Genomic DNA, 17,052 nt, shown 5'->3' on the forward strand with positions numbered 1-17,052 from the left:
AGATGACTCCTAAATGGAGACACAAGGCTGGTCTATCAGCCACGGCACTTTCACCGCCTCGTCCCACTTTTTGCTCTGGCCGGGCCATCACTCTCACTCTGTCAACGTTTGACGAGGCAGTAAATTGGTCGGCGGGTTTTACATTGTGTAAACGTTAAGTGTAAAGCACTTAAATCTCGAAGGCATACAAGCGTTGTTGAAAAAAAGCGAGTGTCATCCCTCCCTCATTAACTGTCACATCAAATGCCAACCCCCCGTATTATGACATGCTTCTTATAAGATGAAAGATCTTTGGTTATTTATGAATCAGGCTGACATGTATAAACCACTTGGCCGGCGCACATTTTGCATCAAATTGTCATGTTAGGATCAAATCACATTGGTTTATGAGGCCCTTTATAAAAATCACAGTCTCTTAGGCTTCCGAAAGCCAGCATTTAATTGAGATTTGTCAACATTCCCCAATCAAACCCCTAACACATGAAAGGGTTTGAATGGGGAAAACTGTCTGAAACCCAGCATGAAAAATAACACAGAGAAGCAACACAAGAAGAATCCCCCCCTTTTGTTGGCTGGTTGTGAGGGCAACGGGTCCAGTACCAGCGAAAAAACATATCTGCAATCAAACTGCACAAAACAAACAGCGAAAAAAACACATCATAATCAAAACAAGATCAAAAGAACAGAAAAATAAAGCCAGTGGGGGTTGCACAGCATTCCAGCACTACCAAAGGTCAGGCGCATCTGTCACGGAGTACATGTTAGTGTTACATCCCCCCACCCACTCCTCAGCCTCCGTCCCCCGAAAGAAAACGGTAATAATAGCCGGTCTCACCGGAGACCACTGAGGCCAGTTAGGTGTTTGCACGGGGACATACTGGTGGTAGCGCGACATGACAGGAAGTGTGTGTGTGTGTGTGTGTGTGTGTGTGTGTGTGTGTGTGTGTGTGGGGGGGGGGGGGGGGGGGGGAGGTCAGCTGGAGGTTGTGTGTGGGAGCAGGAAAGGAGCAAGGGAGTAAACAAGCTCTAGACAAACTGTCACGGGCACCGAAACCACCGACCGCCGGTGGGCCGACCGAACCCACCCACCCCCAAACCCCTGTTACCTGCAGGCCTTCGAGGCCTTCGAGGCTGCCCGGGGCTGGCCGGCCGGGTGGTGAGGGTGGGAGGTGGGAGGTGGGAGTGTACTGCTGTTGGTGGTGATGGTGGTGGTGGAACACGATGCGATGGTGGGGGAGTGGGAGATGGAGCTTGGATGGGGGGGTTGAGAGTGGCGGGGGGGGTTTGAGTGGGGTTGCCGTACAGCCTCCAACGTCTGCCGTGGATTGTTTAATGAGGCGAGGGCTGGCTCCCTGACAGTCGCGGTTAGCCAGCCGCTGACGAGCGTGGTTATGACACACCGTATCGTACCTTGTTTGGGAGACGAGGCGGTGGGTTTCTGGTGGCGTATGTATGTGTGTGTGTCTTGCTGGACTGACTGTTATTTGTGTGTAGTTACAGTGTGTTTTATTTGTCAGTGGGTTTGTGTGTGTGTGTGTGTGTGTATGTGTGGGGGGGTAGGGGGATGGCATGGGATGTGCTAGTGTGAGTTTGTGTCTTTTTGTGTGGGAGGGTTGAGATGTGTGTGAGGGAGTTTGTGTGTGTGTGTGTGTGTGTGTGTGTATGTGTGTGTGTGTGTGTATGTGTGTGGGTGTGTGTGTGTTTGTGTGTGTGTGCGCGTGTGTGTGTGTGTATGTGTGCGCGTGTGTGTGTGTATGTGTGCGCGTGTGTGTATGTGTGTGTGTGTGTGTGTGTGTGAGTGTGAGTGTGTGTGTGTGTGTGTGTGTGTCTGAGGAGGGAGTGTATGCGGGGGGGAAGGAGAGTTGAAGTGTGTGTGAGGAGGGGTATGCATGTAAGTTATGTTGGAAAGGAGATGTCAAAAAGAAGGAGAGGGGTAGTGAGTGAATGCTGTGTGTGTATGTGTGTGTGCATGAATGCTTGAATGCATGTGTGCGCCTGAGTGTGGCAGTGGAGGGAGACTACGGGGGGTAGAGCGAGAGGGGTGGGAGAGTGCTGCAAAGACAGGGGAGTGTTTACAAGTCTTGACATTTCTATCGGAGAAAGCCTGGTCTTAACTGGTCAGGTGTGTCAGGGTGAATGGGGCCCGCGCTGCGGCGGCTGCATCTCAAGGGGACACCTTACTTAACCTGCCTGAGTTAACCCACCTCAGCACACACTCTCTGCAGACCTCTCTGTCTTTTACCCCCTTTCTCTGTCTCCTTCCCTTTCTCTGACGCCCTCCCTTTCTATGTCTCCCTCTCTCTTCCCCTCTCTGCCTCCCTCTCTGTTCCCCTCTATCTCCCTGTGTGTGTCTCGCTCTGTCATGCTCCCTATTTTTCTTTTCATCATTCTCTCTCTGTCTCTCTGACTCTCATTGCCTTATTCTGTCTCCCTCTCTCTCTGTCTCCCTCTATTTCTCTCCTGCCCTGTCGCACTCTCTCATTCTCTCCCTCCTTGTCTCACTCTGTCTTGTCCTCTCTCTCTGTCTCCCTCTTTCTTCTGTCTTGCTCCCTCTCTTTCTCTCCATTTATGTCTCACTTCCTTGTGTTTATCTCAACCCCTCCTCTCTCTTTCTCGCTCTCTCTGTTTCCCTCTCTTTCTGTCTTTCTCGCTCTCTCCCTCCCTTGTTTGCTCACACTCTGTCTTCCTCCCTTCTCTGTTTATCTGTCTTGCCCCCTTTCTCCCACTTGTTATGTATCTCTCTATCTCCCCCCCCCCCTCTTTGTTTCTATCTTGCCCTCTGTCTATGTCTCTCTCCATTTCTATCGCTTTCCTTCTCTAACTCCTTTCTCTCTCTGTCATTTGCTGGAAATGCTTGGTTTACAAATGCTTTCTCTGTCTTGTCCTTTGAAATTAGATTTTGATTGCATTAGATTAGTTTCTCCTGGAAGTCTATGGAACTGTGATTCAATATTTGTTTTCTCCCCGGAAGGTGTATGATGCATCACAATACAGAAGAGGAACTTATAGCTACGAGCTACAAACACCACACGCTCTTTGTAATCAAACATTCTGTGAGACAATTGGCCAATGTTGACATTGAGCAATAAGCTACAGCAATTTACCATGCATGTGATTTTTTGTTATTTGTTTTTATGATTTGAAGTACTCAAGTTATGAATTGTATTTTGCCGCATACCCTATACCATTTCCTCTATTTTCTCTGTCTCTACCTCCACCCATCTTTAAGATGTAGGAAGTTTTGAGCCTTGCTCATAAAAAGGTTATTGCGGAACATAGAATTGAGGTGAATCAGCTTTCTTTTTGGTGTGGGTTCATGCTGGTGCGGTTCAGATTCATGTGTCTCTCCCCTCTGTGCTAGAGGCCTCTTTTCATGCCTAGGAATGCTGTATTTTCGCAGCAGGTCTCCAAAGTACTTTCTCTGTTTGGTTGCAAATTGGGGCACAAGTAAGTCATTCTTGACCTTTTCGGGACTGTATTCTTGGAAAAAATAACAACTATTTAACCATGGGACGGTAAAATAAACGTTTTTTTCAACCAAAATTAGCACGCATATGCATGTTTTCTAAATGCAGGAAAACCCACCAAAAAAAGACTTTCAGATTGCCAGTTGTTGAATACGATTTTCTTTTTTTTATGGTATGTCCTGTTTTAGCCATGAACTGCCGGAAAACAGGGAAAATCTTAAATTTTTAACTTCCACTGTTAACTCACTGCAGACTAATTTGGATCGATCGGCAAAACAAAATAGGTAAAAATGGCAAAAAATACAGTGTCAAGCCGGGTGTCATGTTTCCATCACTGGTGGTCCGAGCTGGAGCCGAGAAGTACCTGTAACTGATGCAGAGTTATTTGTTCCATGAATGAATGCAGAATGTAACTTTACCCCTTAAGACAAAGAACACATGAGAGTGGGTTTAGATGGGTTTCTTGTCTATCGGGAAAGGGGCTATACAATGATGTCACAGAACAACACAGAGGGGCCATTCGATATATATCAGCAGGTGAAGATTCCCCTAGATGCCCCTTTCATGCCCCCCCCCCCCCCTTCTCCACAAGGAAACACTGAATCTGAGGACTTCCTGCCAACCTAGCCGCCTCCCCACCCCTTCCACCCTATACCCTCCGACTAGCTTGCGGAGGTGACGGCGGCTACATTAGCCACTGTTAAGGTCAGGCTGTCAGCGGGAAAGTGGGCCATAATCATTGGCGACTTGACCTTTCCAGCGCAGATTAACTCCATTAGCCATGCAAGCTAGCCAGTGGTGGGGGGGAGGTGTGTGTGGTTGTGTGTTGGGGGAGAGGTGTGTGTGGAGGGGGGAGGTGTGTGTGTGTGTGGGGGGGGGTATGCTGAGAGACTGTGCTGCACTTTAGCAGTAGTGACAGTGAGGCCGAGGTAACAGGAAGTGCATATGGATCTTATTGTATACGTGCACTGTATTGTGTAACGTTTTAACTGTGGCATTTCCAGGTTAGGGGGCAGGTTCTGGTGTGTGTATGTGTGTTTGACATGAGGAAAAGCCTTGCAGCACGGCTCTGGCAGGTTAAAGTAATGCGGTCACGCCGATTTACACCGAGGCCCTCACCTTAAGGTACAGGGTGTGTGATTCCCGCTGCATCAGCAGTGTGTAGGTGGTGGGGATCACAATGTGGATATATATACAGTGTGACGTCATGCACCTGTGGCTCATAGCAGGTGTCAGCAGGCATTTGTGCCTTTTTGATGGCGTTGCGAAGTATCTTGCAATTTTGGTGAATTTCTTTTCATACGTATTTAATGCAACTTTTGTTCCTCTCACTGATTTGAAAAACCTAACATAGTGTGTCACTTTCTGTGCGTTCATTTATGTCATTCTTAGTGTCTTGGTTTTTCTGTGGTCCCTATTGTATGACACAGTAACCTGGGTGAGACTGCTGCTAAACAAATATACCCCAGAATTCTGTTTAATCGAAAAATGAGGCTGGCATTCTTTTCTTGTTTGGTGCCTTTAATTTGCTGGACTGCTGGTTTCGTTTGTATTATGTGTTTTTTGGTGCAGTATTTTCCAACGTCAACTGCTTTTATGTTATATTGCATTATGTTGCATTTCACTACTCAAACTCTCTCTTTCTCTCAGATCAATTATTCCTCTCTCTCGCTTCTTCTCTCTTATTCTCTCTATCACACGGTGGCTGTTCGGTTCTATTTCAGTGTTTGATTGTGTGTGTGTGTGTGTGTGTGTGTGTGTGGTGTGTGTGTGTGTGTCTGTGTGGGTGTGTGTGTGTGTGTGTGTGTGTGTGTGTGTGTGTGTGTGTGTGTGTGTGTGTGTGTGTGTGTGTGTGTGTGTGTGTAGGTGTGTGTGTGTGTGTGTGTGTGTGTGTGTGTGTGTGTGTGTGTGTGTGTGTGTGTGTTGTGTGTGTGTGTGTGTGGAGGAGTGTGTCTGTGTGTGGGTGTGGGTGTTTGTGTACGTATCTGTGTATGTGTGCATGTGTGTGTGTATGCGTGTATGCTTGCGTGTCTGTTTGTGTTAGTGTACCTGTGCTCCAGTCGTTAGCATTTGTCTTGTCCTGTCTCAGCATGTGCTTCTCCGAGGGTCCTGCAGAAGCCTAAGCGTTAATGAGGCGGGCACTCGCAGTGACTCTCGATAACGGCGCATCTGCTGATGCAAAAAATATTGTGCCGGGCCACTTGTTCTCTGTCACCTCTCCCACCGCCTCACCTTCTCTCAGAGCTGTCATTTTGGGGAGCTCAGAGGGCCGTCGGTGAGAGAAGGGTGTCTTGTGGGGGATCGTTCATACAATGGGTGGACGTGTGGCCGACCGTGGGCTGATAGAAAGATGTCTTCTGCTCTGGTTCTCACACCCTGCGTGTGTTAAGTGTCTACTCTTGAAGGATCCTTGATGATCTTTGAGGAAAGAGCAAGGTAACAGGAAGGAGTCTATACAAATCAACATGGTTAATTATATTAATAATCAAACGCCTGGTGGTTACTGTGTTTGACTACCAATCGAAAAAGGTTGGAAACCCGATGTCCTGAGACTACACAGTAGGTATCCTTGAGTATAGATCAATTAACCCTCCCTTCTTAATAATTTATTTTTGTACACAGAAATGCTAAATGCTTGATGACAAAATTATAAATAACGATACTCAATAATCAATAATATCAATAAAAACAGTGTCACACATCCCTTTACGTATTGCGGTTCTCTGTGTTGCATGAGGATGGGTTGTGGGTCAGTGGTTGGGCTCGGCTCTCCACTGGAGCAGGGCATTGTGGGTAAGCTGGAGAGTGGCCTTTGGCGGTGCCACAGGCAACCTTTTCCTCATGGGGGAGTCGGGATGCAGTTGAGGGCCTCAAGGGGGCCAGATGAGAGGAGTGATGCTGTGAGTTGGTATTGACGGAGGGAGGGGGAGGAGGGGGAGATAGAGGGGAGAGAGAGAGTATGGTGTTTTACCTGCAGATACTCAGTGCATCTCCTCCTCCTCCTCCTCCTCCTCCTCCTCCTCCTCCTCCTCACCCACCACCTCCTCTTCACCCACCTCTTCAGAGCACTCTGGCACTCCCAAGTTGACAGCTGAGGTCAGACCAAAAGGACCCCAGCGGAAAAAAGCCCCCTGGCATTCTCACCGCGTGCTGCCTGTCAAAAGGCCCCATGAAATAAACACAAACACTGAATGAGACCGGGAGAGAGAGAGACAGGTACAGCGAGAGGAGGTAAACAAAGAGAAGGAGGTGGGGGAGAGAGAGAGAGAGAGAGAAAGAGAGAGAGAGAGAGAGAGAGAGAGGTATTCATAGTGGGTTGGTAAACAAAAAGCAGGGGAGAAAGAGAGAGACAGGGAGAAGGAGAGAAAAAGAGTGAAAGAGAGAATGGTATAAAAAAGGGGAGACAAAAAAGGAGAGAGAGAGAGAGAGAGAGAGAGAGAGAGAGAGAGAGAGAGAGAGAGAGAGAGAGGGTACCAAAGCGAGAGATAGAGAAACAAACAAGGAAGAGAGTGAGAGGAGAGGAAAAACATGTTAAACATGAAGAACATAAAGAAAAAGTCGCTGACGTTGAGGTTTGTTTTAAAATAGACAAATAAATAAATAAATGTGGTTTGGTAGCAAAAGACAGGGCGATATAATGTCAGAGCTGGCGTAATGTTAGTCTAATGGCTGATTCCATTAGCGCCACGCACATTCTAAGGCTACGCTTCTGAACAGTAGAGATTTAATAAAACACATTTAAAATATACCCGGAGTGAACGCAGGGATAGAACTCGATGTACCCAACGAAGTTTCTGGAAAGTTTGTAATGCATTGTGTTCGGCACTTTTCTGAGTCATGTTTATTATTTTTATTTTTTTACCTCTTGGTTTGTTTGTGTGTCTGAGTTTTTGTATCTGTGTGTGAGTGTTATTGTGAGTGCTTTTGTTTGGGTGGCTACGAGCATAGCACTCATACATGTCATTGTATGTGCTTTTTCTCAAGGCTAACAATAATGGAAGCCAATAGACTTGTAATTGAACAGCCGCAGCTACAAGTAGAAGGAGGTTTAGAGAGAGAGAGAGAGAGAGAGAGAGAGAGAGAGAGAGAGAGAGAGAGAGAGAGAGAGAGTGTGAAAGAGGTGAGTAAGGGAGAATTTTAGAGGTTGAGAGAGGAAGAAGGAGGTGAGCAGGGGAGAGAGCACAAAGCATTGAGTTCAGAAGATGTTGGCTTGAATTTCAATTCGTGAGCAACCGCCTAATTGGTTTGCCGCCCTTAACCTATCAGCAAGGAGATGGTGGGATTGTCTTTTTGGATCTCCATGGCAACTTTTATTTTCTGTTCTCTTTTGGCATCTATTAGTCACAACAAATGCAGATTCTAGCATTAGAAGATTTCACACAGTGGAAATTTCTGCGGACACATTTTCATGAAGAATGGGATTACCGTAGGCTACAATCTAAATTCAGGTACAGGTGTTTGTGTGACCATCTATGAGTTTAAGGAGGGTGGGCTTTAGTGTTTTAGCTGATGAGTTCATTGCGTCAGCCTCAGATATAAAATGCAAACACATTTTTCAACCACCGTTGCAGTTTGGTCACTCAGATGGCATTTGCATAGAAAATCCATGAAGACAACCAAAACTTTTATGTTGTCAAGATTACCACCAAGGATGGATGTGTTTCATTACGATATTGTCGTGGACAGCTGACAGACAGCCGGATAAAAATGAGAGCTTTGGGGCTGGCTTTTTTTTTTTTTATCTCCCTTTAACATTACACACAAGCTCTATCTCTTGATCGTCTCTGTGGAAGAGGACTCGATCGAAGCAGAGAAGCGAAAGAAAACTGTTTTTTTTCTTCTGTTCCCAAACAGTTTGTCTTATCAATCACACTGACAGATAGCACTGGGCTCTGCTCATGACTTCAACATCAGTCACAGTGGGGGAAGTTTTGGATAAATGTAAGTGCACAAATCTATATTTTCCTTGCGCTTGACTTTGCCTGGCACTCCCTGTGAAGAGTCTATTACAAACTGAGCGTGATTCATGTTCGCTCTCATCCGCGCTCACCATGGAGGGAGAAGGTTTAAATTGTCAGGTTGCCAAGATGTCCATCCGCAAGAAAACAATGGTGGATTGTGGGAAGAAAAAGCTGAATGTGCAGAAGATAACTTAATCAAGGCTTTTGAAAGTTTTCAACGTTGAATATTGAGCCTAGAGGCTGATTGTTAGGTCTCAATAAGTATTGGACATGCTTGTGAAGAATATTATTAATAGGCTTAAGGATAGCTTCATTAGATTAAATTAGATGCTTTTGGTTCGATCGTGATGTGTCCAAACCATTTTTGTCTGTTTAAGAAGGGTGGATTCAAATTCAGTTGATATTTTTTCTCTATCATCCATTTAGTGAACACTCTGCACTTTTCAGTTTTCTAATCCGTCTTAAATACTTAATAATAATCATTGAAGAGCGTGATAAAAAAAGATCTGTCATCAAGTTTTATCTGTTTCGAACACACTATTTCTGCTGGAAAGAGCGGGAGAGTGGAGGGAGAAGGGTTGGATGTATGCGGAGCACAATGGTCGGTAAGTGAAATACTCACTCTTCCATTGTGCAGCCAGCCCGGAGCGGGGGAGGAGCCGCATACTGCTGTTGTGTAAAAAAGATTGAGGACTCGGGTTTGTTGGTCCATTACTTTCCTTGAGATGGGGCGCTGTGGGGGGGCATGCACATCAGGGCACCTGTGTGTGTGTGTGTGTGTGTGTGTGTGTGTGTGTGTGTGTGTGTGTGTGTGTGTGTGTGGGGTGTGTGTGTGTGTGTGTGTGTGTGTGTGTGTGTGTGTGTGTGTGTGTGTGTGTGTGTGTGTGTGTGTACCTAGGTGTAGGTGTGTATGTTTGCGCATTGCCTCTGTGTATGAGTGTACATTGTTTTGGGTTTTCATCCGTTCTGGGTTATTGTGTGTTGTGCATCTGTGCATTTCTATTTGTGTGTTTATTTGTGTGTCTGTCGGGTGGGTATATGGGGGCATGTGTGCGTGTGTGTGGGTGGAGGATTTCAAGAGTGCTTTCTTCCCCGTTCGAAGAGGCAGGAAGAGCCAGTATAGGGGGCATAAATAGTGTTTTATGTGGTTGCGTTAATTCCCTCACAGTAGGACCCCAGCACATCATTTCATGTGTTAAAGAATATCTTGACTATCACACCACAAAAGATTGTCACACCTAAAACTAAATTGTATAGTGCATATGAAGGTGCAATGGTTATATTCGTGCATGTACTGTACAGCGTGTTACAAGCAGAAATACAATCAGATAAAATAGACAAAGGCACAAAAAAAAAACTAGTATCCAACACAACTCGGCTGTTCAGGCACTACATTCACTTCAAATTTCCAGAACTATTTGCAGAACTTTTATTTTCTAGAGAAATGTGTTAACCTTCAAAAAACCGGCTTTGAGTTACACAGGATCATCTGACGTTTTTCTGTGGCACCCCAGGTGGCAAAAAACATCTGTTGTGTTGGTTGACAATATGGTGCCAACACAAATCTTCGCAAACAACAGCAGTGGTTTCATACCTTGAGGCTTAGCGTCGACGGCAGTGTGTTCACTTAATGAAAGTGTTATTAATGGTAATGTTTTGCTTGAGTGTCTATGCGTGTACGATGAAATACAGTTTAGGAGTGTTTTGATTATCATGTGTGTCAAAACCAAACTGTCGCTTGAGGTGTTTTGTGAAAAGGACCCATTGCAACGGCTGAGTGGGACCTGTCCTTGAATATGGTAGTGATTGGAAAACATACAGAAAATAAAGAAAAATGTTTTTCAACTTGGGTTAGAGATCTTCCCCTGGGTTTCCTTCTTTGATCATCTTTGAATATGGACCCATGTGTTTGAGATCAAGGTTCTTTCATGAAAAGCCATCATGAGGTAGAGCATGGGACGCAAGCAAACAGTTCTGAATAAGAGTTTATGAATGAACATCTTGCACCTAATCCTTTGGCATCAAACTTCATAATGAGCTGATTATTCCATTATCAAATACGGTCTTCCTATAAACTAGCGCTCTGCCCTAAATAGATGATCATCCCATTTAAGAGCTGACTTACTGTGCCATTGTACATTGATTTTATTATAAAGTGCATATAATGTCAAGCTGTATTTTTCTGGATCGAGGTAAATACATTGAGGACCTGAATAAACACTAACAGCTGCTGGAAGCAGATGTTTGAAAAATACATATTGTTTTCAATATGCTTTTGTAAAAATGCCAAGGCATGTTTCTATATGCTATACATATTGAACCCAGTAAACAAGAAATGTATAACTTTGTCAGGAAAATAGCGAGCTTTGAATACTAATCTCACTGTTTTGGAATCTCTTCGAGAGAAGATATTGAATATCAAACTCTTTAATCCACTCATACACTTTTTGATTATTTTTTTCTGGGGGGGGGAATGTTAAATAATGTTTTTTCATGACAGTTTAGAATTCACAATGCATCATTTTTGTAATGGAGAAAGAATGCTTCTCATCTTAAAGACTTCTAACGACTGGACTGTCTAAGACTCTTGCAAAGTAACACATTTTTTAAATAGCAGTAGTTGTGTGACATGTTTAGACGAAAACACAAACACACACACAAAGCACAAAGAACAGAGCAAACACACACACACACAAACACACACACCAGAGCACAAGGACACTATTGATTTCTCAAGAAAAATAGTTGTTTTTCTCTTCAGTTTATCAATCACTTGCAATTTTTCCGACTTAGGAACTGAAAGCTGAAGAATGTTGTAAAATATTGGATAGCAGCGACTTCTTTCTCAAAGGAAATATATTAATTATATTGTGAAGCCCTGAAACACACACACACACACACACACACACACACACACACACACACACACACACACACACACACACACACACACACACACACACACACACACACACACAAACAACTTCTCCCACATCAATTAGTGACTGAGATGAGGCACGGGTCAGCAAAACACACCATTATCTTCCTCAGAGCTCTGGAAACACTAATTGTTTCATTTCAATGCAGAGTGAAATAAAAACACCATGTATCTATACAATCTGTTAAGCTGTCAATAATGTAACTTCACTGAGCGCCCCCACCTCCAAACAGATTGCGCTTCAGTTCTCTCCGCCAGGACACTTTAATGTACTTTCAAACAAAGAGACAAACAAACTCTATTGCGTTTTCACGCACGCACGCACGCACGCACGCACACACACACACACACACACACACACACACACACACACACACACACACACACACACACACACACACACACACACACACACACACCCGCACAGACTGTGCCGCGCCTTAGGCTGCATTTGAGTCTTTTGATCATACAGAGTATGGATCAATCCGTGGATCAAAGATATCCCAGATTTCATCCATTGTCTGCTTTTTCCTTTGCTCTTGTCAATGTAAGTGTCTATGTGTGTACGTGTGTGTTTGTGTGGGGGTGTCTGTGTCTCATCCGTGAAAGTAGAACACAGACGCAAACTCATGTTTGAATGAGAGGACAACTGAAGTGAGTGCAGAACTGAAGTGACTGTCTCCTATTCATTTCTATTCATGTACAAGTACAGAGGATTCAGATTCCTTTATTTTTGCCTTTTTCTTACTCAGTTTTAATTGATCAAGCAAAAATGTTCAATGGAAATTTGAATGCCCAATTGCCATGCCGATGGGCCGCTGCCGATCATGAGGCTGTGGTCACATGATTGGCTAGATTTATTCAAATACAGCTGACGTCCTTCAGTTATTTGCAGTCGCAAAAATTGTAAAACAAATCTGATGGGAAGACAGGCGGCCTCTGTGTGTGCACTGTCTGCCTGTTACACCTAACACAATTCAACTGTTAAATTGAGGTAAGACCAAAAAGTTTTCAAGTCTGCGTCGCAATCCACTGTGAATCCACAACAGTCGGGACGATTTAAGACGGCATATTAAAGCAGGGACAGATGGAAGGGAAAAGTACCGTGTTCTGTCTTGTTCGCAGGGACTTGTTTGTGTGGTTTTGATCCCTCCATAGCAGGATACAGAGTCTTCTAACCGCAGCCAGCCAGTCAACTCCTACTGTCTCTGACATACATACACACACACATATGTACATCTTCCATTCCCCACTAGGCTTTTTTGCTTACCACTGTTGCAGAAAACAGCCAAATGTCTCTCCTTGGGTTGGCGGCTGAGGGAGATGAGGGCTCCTCATGAACCTAATTGCATTTCAGTAAATCCGCCAAGCCTATGGGAGAGGCAATCGATTTCCCTCTTCGATGGTGAGAGCAAAACTGAGCAGGCAAGCACACATCGCGGACAAACAGGGCTCAGTTCCGGCGATTTCTAGATGTCTACAAAGCTGAATTAGAGATGATCCTTGATTCGTCCAGGGACTTCACCCCCCCTCTGTTTTCTTTGGAGGAGCCACGATTAGTTTGTGGGCGTATGCATTTAAAAGATACTGCTTTGCCATTGTAGCACTACGTATGTATTGGTGCAAGGACACAAAACACCACCGGCCTTCTACGAGAGCAATGTGGTTATTTTTCTCCATGTTATTAAGGACAGCATTTTGGTACGTATCACACGTGCGTGTGTGTGTATGTGTGTGTGTGTGTGTGTGTTTGTAAGCCAACAGGCTAGGTCAATTATTATACAGAGAAAGAAAAAATGCTCAGGCTCAATTTTCACAATTTGTCTTTGTGTCAAACAGCCAACGTGGCGACAATTTGGCGACTGGAAATCGAAGGATAATGCGGTAGTGGAGTTACATGGGAACCAGGCGAGGGGATCATCTCTCTTGGCGAGGAGACAGCGTTTTCTTGTTGTGATTTGCCTTTGCCGGTCCTATCCCGCTGCGAAGCTGCAAGGCGTAATGATGAGACTCATTTCAGCCATTCAGTCGCCCATTAGCTCCCGCCCTGCTGTGTGCACATACACTGTCAAACAAGAGAGAAGCCAGGAAAACGAGGCAAGATTGTAACATTATACAGTCACCAGACACCGGACACATTTTTTCAGATGTACATAAACCTTGTTTGATTGAAGTATGCCCGCAAGTATAGATGTAAATAATCCACCCCCTGCTGGGATACCCGTAGGCACCTCGTATGCTACTTGAATACATCTAATTGGGATGTGTGTACAGATGTTAAACCCAAACCACTGATGCTAAAGTTGAGAGACGCCGGCCGGGTGGGAGTTATTGGAAAGCACCGAGGAGTTGGCGTGTTCGCACAGCTGCACACACGCTGGCTCGCTGTGAATGTGGCTAAATATGTCAATACCGTCAAAAGCCGGGTCGGCGGTGGGGGGGGGGGGGGGGGGCATCTTGACACACTCAGGGGGTGTAAACTGTTGAGATGCCGTTCACTATCTACAAATAATGATCCAGTGCGAAGCTAATTGAGCGGTTTAGAGCTGTGAAGCACATCACTGCATGTGGTTTTTGTTCAAGTGTCAGATCCAATGGATTCGTTCAATATGAATACCATGAGCCGAACCCAGGTTCAAGTACGTCTGACTGGTATAGGTCAAGTCCGTTGCAAGAAAACCCCTTGAAAGAACGACAGCAAGAACAGCAACACATTCAACATAAGTAAGTATCCTTGGTATCCAAGGGCAGTAACACACTTCTTCATCTTCCCGTTCTATCTCCAATCAAGTCAGTTCATTCCAATGGTTCATTTGAAAATATGTAATCTGCTCATCGGGATGTGAGCTAAATGGTTATGCGTTAGTCCAATGATAGTATATTTAGCGGTAAACCAAAAATTATATATGTATTCTGCTGAAGCCTAAAGAAGCAAGCTTGAGCATTATGCTATTGATCATGCCCTCGTTTCCGCCGACAGATTGAACAAGAGCATATATCTTCAGTAAATGAATGCATCGTAAGTGCGCTGTGCTGGGGGGAGGCCCAACAGAAAGACTATCCTCGGTTGTGTGCACTCCTGTGTGTGTGTGTGTGCCAAAACAGCCGCTTGTTTGTATATTTTTCCCTTAAAATTGCTCAGAGGATACTTTACGTCCCTTAATTGAAAAATCACATCATTATCTCCTTCTTTATGTCCTCGCCCAGGGATAAACAAAAGCCGAGCGTAAGTCAGCACACGGCTTTGCCTCAACTTATAACTTTTAACATTTAACATCTCTCTCTCTTGAAGCTTTGTGGGCTTTTTTTGGCGGAGATTGTTTTCGGGTCCTGTGTGTGTGTGTGTGTGTGTGTGTGTGTGTGTGTGTGTGTGTGTGTGTGTGTGTGTGTGTGTGTGTGTGTGTGTGTGTGTGTGTGTGGACGGGCGGTATCGATAGTAGAGTTTGAGGGATAGCGCTGTAGGGAGCTAGCGTAACGGCCAAGCCTGCTGTAACGGAACAGCATGGGATGAAAGGCTGACCTTAAATTAGCTCGGTCACTGATCACAGCCTACCCACATTGCTCCACTGACCAATCACGTCGTCCGCTCCTCGCTCCAGCGATCCAAGCCAAGGTTTTCCTAATTTATAATTTTTTTACATTTCTCCTTCTTATTTTGTATTTGTCTGCTGGTGCTGATCTTCAAAAATAGCCCGGATGACAATCATGTAACACCAGCCCCCAAGACATGCTCACACGCTGGGCCGAGGGGAACACAATCAATGGAGATATAGATGGAAGAAATAGATATAGGAGATGGAAGGAAAAGGGGCGAGGGGGTGGGGGTTGAGGGTAGACTAGTGTGGGGTGGAAAGGGGGCTGTAGTGGGTGGGTGGGGATGGTGGAAACGTGGGCTGAGTGCTTACAGTTGATGTTGTATCTCTGCGGCGCCTTGCCAGCAGCAATCAAGACAAGCACAGCTGGGAGTCTGAAGGCTGAAGGAAAACAGTCCAACTGGAGCGGACATTAACGGACAACCTCGACCTCCGCCTCCATCACCACCACTACCACCATCGCCAGCGGCAGAAAAACTAATGAAACACAGAAAGAGAGCAAATAATTGCTGCACATTTTATATACCAAAGGTCAAGTCGGTGTTTGTAGCATAACCTATGCTTATGACTAGAAAGAAAAATAAGTTTTCTCTCCAGTTCCATATTTCTGCTCCGCTGAGAAGACTGACAGATCTGGCAGATTTACATGACACATTGACAAGTCGAAAAGCAGCGAGCAAAGCAAGCTGTCTTCTCGGAGAGCGTCTTCGAGCGTTGAGTTATGATTACGTTCTCTGTACCACGTCTATGAGCTATTGCCAGTTCCTTTCTCTTGCTCGACGTGACAGCCTTTCTAGTATTGCATGTCAACTCTCGGGGCAAGATAGTAAGTAATAAGCTATGGTTTGTGGGTCGGGTGTCTGACACCCTAGTTGAAAGGTTGTGGTTTGGAACCTTACAACGTCTGCGATGTACCTGAAGCCATCCTCAGCACAGTACTTAACCCCAACCTGCTCATGATTGGCATGTACTCACTCACCCTGAATGCTTTGCTAAAATAAATACATAGTAATTAGACATCCGATCTAACACTCTATAATAATCTATAAAAAATAACAAGAAGTGACCACTGGTGAGTAGCCCATGAATCTATGGTTGGTTTACTGAATGAGCCTCGCACCAAACAACATTAAAAGACACCCTCGTAATTTTTGTTATAGTTAGTTTCAAATAATCACAAAAGTCAAATAAGATAGCACATTTTGATGGCCCGCTGATGTATAACAGGACACACATCATTCTCACCTTGCTATACTGTATGTCCTGGATATATATACCCTAAATAGATATTTAGTAAAAAGTATTCTAAAGGCTGTGTAAATAGTCAAACTTTCCAAAATTTGGATCGACCTCAATCGTCAGGGTGAGGCTCAGATATCAGAACCCAAGCCAAAGTGAGGAGGAGTGGGGGGGAAGAGTAGGAGCAGTGCTCCAAAGGCTAGACGGTAGTTAGCCAACGCGACACTGCGCAGGATCGACAACTAGATTTCAGGGGGGGTGAGCGGAATAGGGGTGCCAATTACTAAAGCAAACGCTGGGCCAATAGGAGTGTGGGCGATGTCATTGGAGCCGCGGGCAATCGTCTGCATCGCCATATGGACGCTGCTGCCATGCGTCCTAAATGAGGTTGGGAGCTGTCGACAACACAGATCCCCGGGGGGCTTTTTGTCCTCCCGCCCCCAGCCATGTAGGACACACAACACTTTGAAAGAAATCTTCACATGCATCTGGCTAATTCTGCTAATTCAGCCGCTCTCCAGGGGTTGGGTGCTCATCCATGGCAATCTCCACGGGGGGATTAAACGCTGCCATAACCAATTTGATTTATTTTCTGAAAGCTTCTTGAGAAACTGAACGGCAGTTTACGCACCACAGATCACTTGCAAGAATCTCTGAAAACTGTATGTAGTTTGCTGACTGGCAGATACCCAGACAAAAAGTATGTGCGATCGAGTCCTAAGGCTCATGCTATGCCAACTACTGTAAGTGGGAACATGATGACTTTGAGAGGAAGGAAAACCTCTATTGTCCAATTTCAATCACAGTCTGCTGCTGCAATCTTTGTCATTTTAACATTGCCTTGAGCTCAAGGG

At 45.1% G+C, this 17,052-nt stretch overlaps 1 protein-coding gene across 1 annotated transcript in view; it reads left to right on the forward strand.

Moving 5' to 3' along the window:
• LOC115547636 (kin of IRRE-like protein 3) overlaps positions 1–17,052 on the forward strand; it is a 153,160-nt gene that overhangs the window by 68,175 nt on the left and 67,933 nt on the right. The window lies entirely within an intron of this gene.

The sequence above is a fragment of the Gadus morhua genome, chromosome 7 (genome assembly GCF_902167405.1).
Source record: "Gadus morhua chromosome 7, gadMor3.0, whole genome shotgun sequence".
NCBI lineage: Eukaryota > Metazoa > Chordata > Actinopteri > Gadiformes > Gadidae > Gadus > Gadus morhua.